This window comes from Cupressus sempervirens, chromosome 6, assembly GCF_028749045.1.
Source record: "Cupressus sempervirens isolate cs-2001-9-10 chromosome 6, ASM2874904v1, whole genome shotgun sequence".
Classification (NCBI taxonomy): Eukaryota; Viridiplantae; Streptophyta; class Pinopsida; order Cupressales; family Cupressaceae; genus Cupressus; species Cupressus sempervirens.
The window spans coordinates 172,887,350-172,898,523 of NC_143123.1; positions in this window are offsets into that span (position 1 = coordinate 172,887,350).

The following is an 11,174-nucleotide window of genomic DNA, read 5'->3' on the forward strand; positions in this document are numbered from 1 at the left end:
GATAGTTGAAGTTCTGATAATTTGGTATCTAAAAATTTGGTTAAAAAATTTCAATTGTAAATGTTAAGACATCCTAAGCCTAACCATATTGCTTGGGTTCAGAAGGAGCATAAATTACTTGTAAGTGAGCAATGCCTTTCCAAATTTAAAATTGGGAATTATCATACTGAAGTCTTGTGTGATATTATACCTAGGGATTGTTGTCATATTCTTTTGGGTAGACTTTGGCAGAATGATAGAAAATCTTTTCATGATGGTAGATTGAATTAGTATACTATTTGGGTGAATAGAAAGAAACAAATATTGTTTCCTTTGGTGGAAAACTTGAGTGAAAATCATTGTACTATAGTCAGAGTATGTTTAGTTGAGGATAATGAGTTTGCAAGGGAAATGAAAGAACAAAATGTTTTCTATGTTTTAATTCCAAGGAAAACTGATAAATGAGATGAATTAAAACTTGCACCTAAGATTGAACCTTTTCTGACAAAATTTCATGGCATCATTTATGATGATGTACATAATGGTTTGCCTTTTATGAGAAGTATAAGTCATTTTATGGATTTGATATCTAGAGCTAGTTTTCCTAATAAAGCACCACATAGGTTAACACTTTATGAGAAGAGTGAGATGCATAGAAAAGTGTAGGAATTTTTGGAGAAAGGATTGATTAGAAAAATTTTGAGTCCATGTGTTGTACCTGTGGTATTGGCACCTAAGAAGAATGGGGAATGGAGGATGTAAACTAATTCTAGAGCTATAAATAATATAATAGTGAAATACATATTTCTTTTGCCTAGGATGGATGAAATAATGGATAGCTTGAGTGGAGAAAATTATTTTAAAAAGATTGATTTGAAAAGTGGATATCACCATATTAGAATCAAAAGAAGGAGATGAATGGAAGACTACTTTTAAGACTAATGAAGGTTTGTATGAATGGTTGGTTATGCCCTTGGGTCTAACTAATGCACCTAGTACTTTCTTGAGGTTGATGAAAAAAGTTTTGAAAAGTTTCTTGAGTAATTTTTCAATTGTATATCTTGATGACATTTTGATATTTAGTAAAAATAAGAAAGAGCACCTTGAATATATCAGACAAGTATTGTACAGATTGAAAGAGGAAAAGTTGTCGATTAATTTGAAGAAATGTTCATTTATGAAAGAAGAGATTGTGTGCCTTAGTTTTGTGATTTTAGCTAATGGTTTGAAGATGGACATTGAAAAGGTAAGAGTAATTCTTGATTGGCCTACACCTGAGAATATTGGAGAGGTAAGATCATTTCATGGATTGGCAAGTTTTTATAGGAAGTTTATAAGGAATTTCAGTTCTATTTGTAATGTTATGACTGAGACTATGGGAGGAGATAAAAGGGATTTCAAATGGACACATGGAGCACAAAATAGTTTTGAAACATTGAATCAAAAGATTGCAAAATTGCCTACACTTGCTTTTCCTAATTTTAGTAAATTTTCTCAAGTTGAATGTAACACTAATGCAAGTGTAATTAGAGTTATTTTGAGTCAAGAAAGAAGGCCTATAGCTTTCTTTAGTGATAATTTGAATGATGCTAAGAGAAAATATGCAGTTTATGATCAAGAATTATATTCTATTGTTCAAGCTTTGAAGAAATGGAGACATTATCTGATGCTTAAAGATTTTGTATTATACACTAACCATAAATCTTTACAGTATTTGGGAAGTCAAAATAAGTTAAATGAGAGACATATGAAGTGGGTTGATTTTTTATAGAGTATTTCCTTTTCATTGAAGCATAAGACTGAACAGTTAAATAAATTTTTTGATGCATTAAGCCGAAGAAGAAATTTATTGATAGAAATGAGATTTGAGGTACTTGGTTTTGATGACTTGAAGTGTTTGTATGAAACTAATCTAGATTTTGTAGAACCTTGGAAATTTTTTAAGGATAGTGAGTGATATGTGGACTAATTATTTCATTCTAGAGGATATGTTGTTCAAAGGAATTCACTTTGCATACCTAGGGGATTGATGAGAGAAATAATAATAAAATAGAAACATAGTGGTGGACTTGTTGGACATTTTGGGATTGATAAGACTGTTAAATTGATTTCTAAGAGATACTTTTGGCCACATATTTACAAGGTTGCAGAACAAATGGTTAGAAGTTGCAGAACTTGTCAAGTGACAAAAGGAACAAGTCAGGATATGAGACTGTATTTGTCTTTACCTGTACCTAATAGACCTTGGGAAGATGTGAGCATGGATTTTGTTCTTAGATCACCTAGAACTCAGAGAGGTAATGGTTCTATTTTGGTAGTGGTTGACATATTTTCAAAGATGGAACATTTCATACCATGTAAGAAGACCTCTAATGCATTGCATGTAGCTGAGTTATTTTTCAAGTTAGTAAGATTGCATGGTTTACCTAAGACTATTGTTTTAGATAGAGACACTAAGCTTACTAGCTATTTATGGAGAATACTTCAAAAAAAGATGAAAATAGAGTTGAATTTTAGTTCAGCATTTCTCCAGATGGACAGTCTAAAGTAGTGAACAAAAGTTTGGGCAATTTACTAAGATGTTTAGTTGGAGATAAGACCACCAATCAGGTAGTGTTAGCACAAGTACAGTTTGCATACAATAATCCTATGAATAGAAATACTAAGAAAACACCATTTGAGATTATTACTATATTTCATCCTAAAGGAACCACAAAGTTAAGAGAATTTCCTACTAATACAAGGAGTGTTGAAGCTGAGGACTTTACAATTTTCATGAAGACTTTACATGAGGATGTTAAAATAAATTTGGAAGACAATAATCAGAAGTATAAACAGAGAGTTGATAAAAGGAAGAGACACAAATCTTTTAAAGTTGGTGACGAGGTTATGATTCATTTTTAAAATAGTAGATTTCTAGTTGGTACCTACATTAAGCTATAAATAAAGAAGTTTGGACTTTGTAAGATTTTGAAGTTTGATAGTGGAAATGCCTATGAAGTGGAATTGCCAAAGGATATGGATATATCAGCTATATTTAACATTGTAGATATCTTTGAGTACTATGAATCAAAAAATGACAATCACAGTAGCCTGGATTATCCTAGAAAGAAGATATAAGACATTGAAAATATTTTGAATAACAAAATAAGCAAGAGTACCTAAGGAAAGGATTACATGGAATACCTAATTTAGTGAAAAGATAAACCTATTGAAAATAGTTTTTGGATTATACAAGTTGTACTAGATCTTTCTTATTTAGGTCAAAAAATGAATAGCACTCAATGTGGACATCAGTTCTTTAATAACCCTAGGTGTCTAATGCAAGAGCATATTGGATCTTTGAGAAAGCTTGCATCAACCAAAAATATATCTTATTTTCTATACCAGTCTATTGTTTGTGAAGTATCCATTCATGTTCTTGGTGCCATGTTATGTACAATTAACATGTTGATGAGGACATGTTCCTAATTCCCCTCGTAAAAGCACAATATTTGATCATTTGTATTTCTCAAGTTGTGAATTGTTCTTTCTGATCTCCATTTTGACATTTTTTCTTCTAGCAAGATGTGTTGTTTCATTTGGTGTGATTTCTTATGTTAACATGATGTTTTTTGAAGCTAGCAAACAACTCCTAAGACACATGTGGATTTTCCCTCAAGTGCACATTGCCTTATGTTTCATTTAGCATCAATTTTGGTTTACTCTTCCTAAGTTAGACCTATAATTTAATTAAATGCTTGACTAGCCAACTTGCAACTTAGCTAGCTATATAAGATGCTTGGTTAAGGTTAGAATGAGAAATGGAGGAAGATGATAAGAGATATTGAGATTCAGGATAGATGTGAACTTGGATTCTAATTTTGTACTTTCATTGTATATGGTTGAAACCCAGATGGCCTCACAGTTGGGTATGTTGAAAGACTTCTTTTAATTATTACATCAGTGTGGCTAACAATTGCTAAACCTTATGTTCAAATGTGTTTCTTATTAATTAAATTGGACCAAAAGTAAGGAATCTCACCTTGTGTACATGGTTTCGTATGTTGCTTTTGTGTGTAATTTTGAGCAGGGTTGTTTGTAAGATTAACTTGAACTGATGCTACTTAAGTTTGACATCTCCTTGCATCACATATGTTATCCTCCACAATGTCTCCTTCTTTTACACCCTCTTAAAAAATGCATATCCTACTAGATAGCTTATGTTTTGGTCTATTGGGCTCCATATTTTCATCTTGACTTGTTGACCTAGTTTTCCTTAAGTGTGTATCTATTATGCTAGGAATGAGATTATAGTTTTGATACTTTGTTTCATCATCCTTACAAAACTTAATTCTATACAAATTTGATCTTTCAAAATTTTCTATCTCTAGACATGCTTTTCATTTTTCTTGTCTTTTGGTAAGACCTCTTTTCCCATCTTTTTCAGATCTACCTCTATCTTTGATGATTGGAAAATCAAATATTTATTGAAACCAATTACTGTTAGAATGTTTAGAATTACTCAAGGTCCATAAGTACCATTCATCAATCAAAACATTAAACATCATATGCTATGTTAATCCTACTATAGTTGGGTCTCTACTATGTACTAATTTTAAAAAAAATTACTAGTAGTTCATTGTCCTATTATTCTAGACTTTGTTCTTTGTTTAATGTAAACATGTAAATACAAAACACCATTAAACATTCAACACAAGTTTGACTCTAGGATTTTACGTGGAAACCCAATTTAGGAAAAATTACTAGCAACATGTCACCACTTTTTCACTCTTTCAAAGTGAGCTTTGTTAGGAGTCAACCCTATTAAAGTTTATAATACACACAGTTCAATGTGACCTAGTTAAAGGATTTAATTACCTTGTTAGGAGTGGCCTTGTCAGAGGACTTTGATCATTCCATTTAGAATGTCACCTTAATAAAGGATTTACATTAATTGTTAAGTCCTTCAATGACTATTAGGTCAACCTTTGACTAAAAGGATTTCATTAGAAAGAAAATAGTAGGCTTTGATCTTTATTATTACAAATAGCTTTGCAGTTCTAGATCATTGCTCAGTTCATGTCTTGATTCCTTGATAAGTCCCCCTTGTCAAATATGTCTCTTAATCCACTTGGTAACCCTTCAAGAAATAAATCTTCTCCACATCAAACTTAAGCCTTCTTCTCAGATTCACTTATCAACTTTTAGTAGCATCTATGTAAACATTTATTTCTCATGCTTCACTCTTACATTCATTCTTTCTCATTGCCTCTATGCCTCCTTAAATAGGTTATTCTAGCTTTTCCATTTTTCATAATCATCATAGTTCTTAGTGTAGACACCTAAATTTGATTACACTGCTTTGGTAATCTAATTTAGCCATCTCTAAAGGCATCATTAATTAAATTCTTATTTAATTAATCCTTTGCCATCCCTAGTTGATTAATTTAATTAATCATCTATAGTCCTAATTGATAAATCAAATAATCTATTATTTATCAATTAAATCCTTTTCTCCTATCTAATTCCAAAAATCCTCATTTATTAAATAAATCTATTTGATAAATGAAATCCTCAAATTCAAAAACCCCTAACCTATCTCTAATCCTCCATTTAGCCTAATCCACCCCATCCACCCATACTAACCAAGCTTAGCCACTAACTCACCCACCCTCATTAATTCCATCCACTTGCACATCTCTAACATTCCTAATCTAATCCTAAACCCAAGCCTAATCCACCCCCTAATATTGTCACATTCCTTAAACAAATTTAAGACTTTCCTAATCCAAACCAAAGTCTCCCCTCAAAAAACCCAACCACTAAGTCATGAGTGCTCTTACAAAACATAAAGACTCTTACAAGCCCACTCATGACTCTTACACCCATCTTCCACACTCTTCCCTCTTCCACACTCATTCCTCTTACATCCCTCTTACATACTCAACCCCACTCATCATGCCTTTAACCAACCCTTTACCCTACCCTCTCACATTCATCCTCCTTGTGACAAGTGTCACCTTCCCATTAGTGCTAAACAAGCACAATCCATGTGCTCTCCTTTGAGTGCATCCTAGCCCTCCTTAAGCCTTCATCCATCCTTGCATCTAAGCCCTCCATCCCTCTACCCCTTAGCCTATAAATTGAATCCCATCCCAAGCCATTTCATCAACAATCTTTGAGCTAAAGTTACCATGCTATTTTGAGAACCAAAGCCATCAATCTTTACCCTTATAATGCCAAATTGAGAGCTCACAAAGCTACCAATTTTCCATTACCCATCTCTATTGAAGCATCTTTTGAGCATCTTGAGCATACATCCACAGCAAAAGGACACATCTACAGAATCCAGAAAGCATGGAGTGTTTTCTCTTGTGAGGTTTGCACTTCATGTTTGCTTTCTTTGTCCAAGCATATAAGTGAATTTAGTTTTTGGTTTGTGAATGTTTACTTTATTTGTTAATGTTCTTTGCATACTAAATTTTGTTCTACATTTTGGCACGCCTGGTGGGACCCCACTATGGGTCATTTAATCATCTATTTTCATCTATATGTCATTTTTTCTAACCATCTAATGTTTTTTGTTGTTTGAGTGTGTTGTGAGGGTGTTTTTCTTGTTTTTGCAGGTTAAAGAACGCACTTAGGAAGAAGAAATACCATCTAAAAAAAAAATTCGCATTTTTCAACTTTTTTGGCACAGTTTTGGTGTCTGTAACCTGTTCTATCTGCGAAAATTCGCATCTGTGAAAATCGACGTCTGCGCAAATCGACGTCTACGAAAATCCACGTCTGCGAAAATCGACATCTGCGAAAATCCGCGTCTGCGAAAATCGTCGTCTACAAAAGTTCGCATCTGCACAAATTGGCGTCTCTGCTTGTCACCTGTGTTCTATGCCGCAAATCTGTTCTGTTGTCTTCGAATACTAGCGTCTCTATATTTCAGCGTCTCTGTATTGTGGCGTCTCCGCTTGATAGACTGTCGTCTCTACCTGCTTTCTGCACTTTGTAGCTAAAAAATTAAAAAAATTTAAAAAAAAAAAAATTTTTAAAAGAGTATAAATCAAAATTTGACTTTTAGTGGTTCCGTAGGATTTAGACCATTTTAAGCATTTTTACGCGTAGAAAAAACAACAAAAAAAGTTTTAAAAAAATTTCCCATAGTTAAGCTCTCATTTTTGAAGATTTTGGCTAACTAACTAAATTGCTTTTTTTTTGTCTCATTGCAGGTTGGAGCACATATGGAACCACTAACCATGTTTCTTGCAGGTTTTCATGTTGCTAAAAAATGAACTTGAATGCTTAACCATTTGTCTTTGAATGCATGTTGCTAAAAAATGAACTTGAATGGTTAAACACATTTTCCATTGAATGAATGTTGCTCAAAACACACTCTTGAATGCCATGGATTAAAATCAACTTTCCTTGGAATGCATGCTTAAAACAACAAATCCAATCTTGAATGCCAAGGATCAATTAACCATTGCAATATCAAACACTTCATTTGGAGCTTCTAAAATTGAACAATACAAATCTCTTTTCCACATGCAATCTAGGTAAAGTTTGATTTTTGGACATTTAAGAAACTTTGTTAAGTTAAAATACAAATTTACAAAAATCAATTTGAGTAGTTCCTTGGACTCACCTCTTTTCTAATCACCCATCAAATATTAACCATTGGTTGCAATCTCAGTGCCATTTATGGGGATGGGTCTACTTGAAAAAGGTGTTAAATTTTCCACAATCTAACTCACTCACTTGGTCTTTGAACGTTTGCTTTAACTTTATCAAAATTCTTAAATGGCCAAAACTCTAGATTAAATCGATCACACTTCAAGTTTGGGCACTAAAATTGAACAACAACTGACGTGGAGAGCCTACGGGCGCGTGCTTGAAATCGAATCTCACACACTTTTGTTTTGGGCTTAAAAAAAACTCACACTCAATCTTGAATGCCTTAAAGAAAATTAATTGATACTTGACGTGGAGGGCCTCCGAGCGCGCGAGTTTGCTTTTGTTGACCCTAACTCTTCTTATTGTTTGCATTCTTCAATCGATTTACTTTTGTTGGCGCTTCAAGTTGGAATTGAACATTGTCTCTTAAACATGAGTGCTTGCAAAGTCTAGATTAGGACACATAAGAGTCAGTTGGTAAAAGAACAAGCGTGTTTTTTAGCCCAAGGTCATCCGAGTCTTCTCTCCCCTTGTCGTCTTTCGAGGCCATCTTGGGTGCATAAGATTAGGATCCAAAACCTTGTTTCTTTTTAGGAGGCCTGCTTGGGGATTTCATCACCCCTTGGATGACCTCAACTCCAGCATTCTGACGGAGTATAAGAATCGGGAGGTGAATCGAAAGACACCTCTCTTGGGATCAAGATTTTTTCATTCAGGCTAAGCCTCAAGGAACTTTATACCCTTGAGAAGTGAAAGAGGAGAAGTGGGTTACCGCTCCTCTCGGCTGTGTGACATCCTTTTGGTCTCATCTACGGATTTGGGCCTCACATACCTTGCGTATATCGAGGACTCCCTAGCTAAACCAATTGTCTGCCTTGCAGAAAACCATCTAGGATGTTAATGTGTTTGGAGTGACTGATCGAAACATTTGTAGAACATACACACTCCTTGCCGCAAGTATCACATTCTGAGAACCACAAACTTCTATCTAGGTGTTCATATCTATTGCTTGTTTTTATTTTACTTGTTGAATGAATGTTTTCCAAACTTGGTCAATCCTAGCTTAGGGCACACTTAGCATAGTCACTGCCTATTTTGGAAGTTGAACAAGTTGAAGCAAAACAATTGAGATTTTTTCCAAAGCCAAGCAAATTCAATAATTTATGTCGGAACAACCCAAACCCAAACAAAAGTTTCACAAGGTCAAACTCAAGCCATCTCTAGCATACCAAGAACTTTCAGCCAAGAGAAAAGAAATAACACCAAGCCCACAAATTTCCAAACTCCACAAAGCAGAGGACAAATCTACCGATGAAGCACTTCAAGAGGCCTGGTTAGAGCACACCATCAAATTTAGCCAACATCCAGGAGTTAATCCGTCTTATGCCTTACCAACTAGGCATGATTTCTATGATTAGACACCCTTGTTTCTCCACATCTTCTTGGATAAGCTTCACTCTAGAGTCATCTTTGTAGAAAAGCCAGCCATCTTAGGTTATCCCCTTAAGCATTATTAGCTCATCCATCTCATTTAGAATCATACCATCTAGCCAGTAATCAAAAATCTGCACATCTAAGCTTTCAAAATTGTTGTCACCTTGCTAAAAGTTTGCCATTCCTAAAATCTTCCAAATCCACCAATCTCACCAAGGTTATCCCTTTGACAGAGCTTTGTCTAGGGTAATCTAGCTTTGTCACTTGTTATCCCTCATCACCTTGAGCTAAAGGTTGGGATTTGCAAGTGGTCAATCTCATGTTCTTCCTAAAGGATCATCAGTCTATCCTTAAGTTGACACAATCACCACCAAGCTTGCACATAGGAAAGCAGACCTTTTGTGCTTTGACAACATATCTTTGAAGTTAGAATCCCCAACCCAATCCTCCTTAGGTTTTGTCCAATAGCTTTGCATCCATCAGCATTATTGCATCTCATCCCTAGGAGCATTTTTCATGCCACCCGTCACTCGCTTAGCCAAGAAGAAAGAAATAATGGAGCCCTATCATTTGGATCGAACAGCCTCACCCCCCTTGAGCACTCAGCCATCCTTCAGTCCAGAGCAAGCTATGCCATCACCTACTGACATTGAAGCTTTCATGAACCAACCAGGAAATGCAGTATTGGTAAATGCCACTATAGACAAAAATAAAGAGACAATCATGGCTAATTTTCGAAGGGACAATGTAGGAACCTTTGACTTTGGAAGACCCCCTCCATTATCAGATCCATCTCACCCATTGTTTGGTCAGGTGCCACCACCCATAGGCTCTTATGATCCAAATTATCCTCAATATATTCCAAAAGAAGAGCCTCCAGCCAATCCATATGACCCAACAAACCCAAACATACCATCATCCACCCAAGTTGAAATCTCCATATCGCAAGCCAACCCAGCCACCACCACTCCATCCTTGGTTCATACCTCTCCGCTCCAAACCCCCTTTACTCAAAACACCTCATCGTTCACCCCCTCCACTATTACTGCTGCTCCCACACCTAGCCTTCCAAATCTACCCATCTCCCAAATTAGTGCTAGCATCTTTGGCCAACCTCAGCAATATACAACAGGGATGCCACCCATGGGGCCAAGTAATCAACCTTTCATCGCCCCTAGCTTGTTCACCACAACCCAAAGTACAATCCCATAATTTCCATTAAGTCTTGGGAGCTCAATACCACCAGCCACAAATCCACAAGCTACTACCTTCACTCCACAAAGCTATCAAAACCCACAAGCTACTGCCAATCTTCTACCAAAATCCCAAGTGACCCCAGCTCCCACCACCACTCTACCAAGCTTCCAAATCCAGCCACAAAGCTATCAAACCCCATTAGTTCCATTCTCAAGCTTTCAATTCCCACCACCTCCACCACCAACTAATCCATTACCTCCAATTACCAACTACTTTTCAATGCCACTTCTAGGAGGTAATCCACCACCCCAGCCAACCACCAATTATTTGCAGATACCATCCCAAATGGGGGCACAACCCACATATATTGGTCAAACCCCACAAGCCCTCTGATCCTTTCCCCAAGCCTCACAACCATCTTATACCTTACCTCCACAAAGCAATCCATTTATCCCACAGCCAGCTTATGTTCCTTAATCCCAACCTCAAATCCCATATCAACAACAAGCCTCGCAGCACATGCATCAATATGTGCCACCTCCCCCTCAACAACCCGTCATCCACCATGCAGATGCCCAAAAAATGTACAATCCCTATCAGCAAATCCCTCACAGCCATCCATATTCAGTGGCCCCATCCAGCACATACCTACCTCAAGGCACTCCTACATTGGGGGCACCCCAACCATCACCTATCAATTCAGAGTGGGAGCAAATGAAGACAGCTCTAAAATCCATCCAAGAAGGGAATGATCCAAAGACATTCAAGTTTGAGAATGTGTGTCCTTACCCATTTGACAGAGCCATTACCACGACACCATTTCCCAAACACTTTGAGGTACCTAAATTTGAAAAATTTAGAGGAAAAGGAGACCCTGTCACACATATCAAAGAATTTTACATGCATTTCCA